The following is a 3,091-nucleotide window of genomic DNA, read 5'->3' on the forward strand; positions in this document are numbered from 1 at the left end:
AAACAGGTATCTGTGTTCTCAAATACTTGCTTTTGAAGAGATGAGGGGATTTTATGAGCTAAACACATTTCAAACAAATCATTGATGCATCTTTGTAAGCCATATGTATTTTTTGTATGATGAAGTAATTTTGTAACATTTTAGAATTAAAAGTAGAGAAATCTAAGCATTTCATGATTCTGTACGCTTTCAAAAACCTTTCGTCTAATGTATTCAAAGACTGTCTAGGAGCACCAGCATACTTTACAGTTGTGCTAGGTTCAACTGTGTTATTTCTAGTGAGCATTTTTATAGCTGTTTAAAACTATACTATATGCTTTTGGCTTTCCAGAAGTTTTTGCTTTCAGGAAAAGGGGCAATTTGGTAAATTTTATTCAGTGCATCACCAATTGGAGATGAATAGATACATAAAAGGCTGATCAATGGTAAAATCAGTATAAATCCTTCCTTTTCCTGGGATGTCATCCCCTGATGCCAACCCCTTTTCTGTTCCACTGAGAACTCTAGTCTTTGGCTGTAATTGCTTGATGGAGCTCCCCCTTACTAACTGCTTTCTTATAGGTTCCTTTTCTAAGTCTTGTAGTAAACTGTGGGCATTAAATCCCTCTCCCAGTTTTCACAAAGTCCTTCCCTGACTAAGAAACTGAACAAGATGATTCAAAAATTTATTGACTAGACAAAAGCCGTTGTTCAGGATTGTTTCCAGAATGGGAATAACAAAGGCTGAAAGCTACTGTGTTATGCCATAAGCAGCAGAACTAATGTAGCCCAGTTTCCTACATATTTAAGACCTTTCCCCTTTAGCCCTCCCTGCACCCTTTTATAATTACCCTAATTTCCCTCGCAACACATGGCAGATGTTCCTTGGACAGCAGAAATGCTGAAATATGGTTTCCTACAGATGTGTACAGTCTGTTCCTCCATCTCTCACTGCAAGAGTTCCACGTCTCCACCTCCAAGTGTGCTATGGCATGCCCCACAACATCTCGCTGTCTCCTATCTGTCTGTCTGGAGAAGAGGCAGCACGTGTTGGGTTTGGCACCAAGCTATGTGTGTGCTGACTGGTCATCCGTCAGGATAAGAAAACCATTGAGGTTATACTTCAGCTGCAGTAAGGGAAGCTATTTGTATCTCCTTCCTGTCCCATTCCTCTCCCAATGTTTTCCATGAAACTTAGAGGAATTAATTTCTGAGTTTTTTCAGCAGAGGGCCCAATCTAGTTTTGTTTGGCAAGGGGGCTCAAATTCACCAAATGGGGATGGACAGGCAGGTAGACAGACAGGAGGACAAACAGTATGATAGCTTAATCCACGCTTCCTTAGAAAGTCAAGCTAAAATCGTAAGAAAAAGAACTCACACATATATATATGCATGTATCAACACATATTTACATACAGAAATGGATGCTCAAAGGACTTGAAAAGAAAGTCAGCCAAGGAAAAAAGAAGTTTAAATAAGAAGAGTTTTGACTAAATACCACAGTTTTTTTCCCCACTTTGGTAACTGAGGAATAAATCATAAAAATAAGGGGAAAAAAGCAAACCCAAACAAGACAAACCAACTAAGCCCCTCGGCGCTAGTGATCGTGGAAGTAACAACCTCTACAGTAAACACAACGCACCTTCCTATGTTACAAGCTAACCAAACCTTTCAGAAATTAAGCTTTTTGGACTGATGTTTTCCATGGAAAGCCTTCAGGCTAGCAGTTTTCAGTAAGTTTTTGTTAAAATGGTTCAATAGTACTGCCACAGATCAAGTAGTGCCTGATAACAGGATATTCCATGGTTAGTTGTTTGTGTTAGTGAATGGAAACATTAGTTCCAGAGATTAGCTTTTTGTCTGTTCTTTTTAAGATTCACCCAAGCAGTATACATCCAAAAATTGTATTTTTACATTTGGTATCGACAATATCATATGGTAGTAGACATAGGAGTTACTCTCTCTCAAACACCTCCCAAGTCCTAACAGCTTCTGCCTTCTGGCTACTACAAATACTCCACTTGCACAGGTGACAGTACAGCGCAGGCCAGGGCTGCAGGAGCGGGACCCAGCTGGCCTTGCACGTGCAGCAGCTTCTGCAATGAGAATGGGAAGAAGATCCCTGCTCTGATCTCAGTGCTCCCACTGCGGATGTGAAGAGAGCAGAGAGGGGAAGAAACACCCTCAGCTCAGTGGGAACAGTAAGGAACTTTGGATAGAGGTAAAAAGTACAGAAAACATGTAAAATGAGAAATAGTCATGGGTGGTTAGAGACAGGAGCAAAAAGTGAGATCAAAAAAGGCAGGAGAGGGGGACAGAAGCAGCTTATTCATAGAGCTAATTTCTGTGTAGTGTCCAGCTTACCTTCATAAGCCAAAGGCCTGCCCAATGACTCACCAACAACCTGAACCCAGGACAGGGTTCACAATACAGTAGCCTGAATTTCAGTCTACTGAGAGCACATCAGACAGTCTCTGCTCGCAGCTTTACTTCTTATCGAAATCTGCTTCAAGGTCTTTGACTTTACCTTCAAGGTATACAATGGCTTCAATTCATCTTTCTTTGAACTAGAGGGCACAATGCCAACCAGTTCCCATGGCTTGGCTCACCTGGAAGACAATGCTATACTTGCTGACTACTCTTTTCACCGACGGGTGTCTATGTAACCAGCTGTCTGAAAAGAATGCACCCCACAGTGAAGACATGGTCAACATGGTCGACGCCATGGTTTTCAAGATGGCGTTACTTTCTACCGGGAAGGCAAATACTAGGCTTCAAAGGGAACTCCCACAAGATCTGATATTCATGGACCTCTCCTCAGTGTGCTCTGAATACAAGATTCGGTCCTCAAACAGGTCTTTAACAAAACACATCTTCTTTAGTACATCTGCCATTAAAAAACTCAACAACCTTGAGCTAAAGCTCTATGTAACCAAACATTCCCCATCTCACAGACCTGATTACAGAGAGAGCACGAATGTTAATAATCATTTGCTTGATATCCTGTTCAAAGGGGCTGAGATACTATTGTCTTGCTAAGGGCAGAGTAAGAATCTGTATCTAATGTAATTAAGCTGCATATGAAGGTGGAGGCTGTGAAGGTACAAGAGGC

The sequence above is a fragment of the Fulmarus glacialis genome, unplaced genomic scaffold, assembly GCF_000690835.1.
Source record: "Fulmarus glacialis isolate BGI_N327 unplaced genomic scaffold, ASM69083v1 scaffold17775, whole genome shotgun sequence".
Taxonomy (NCBI): domain Eukaryota; kingdom Metazoa; phylum Chordata; class Aves; order Procellariiformes; family Procellariidae; genus Fulmarus; species Fulmarus glacialis.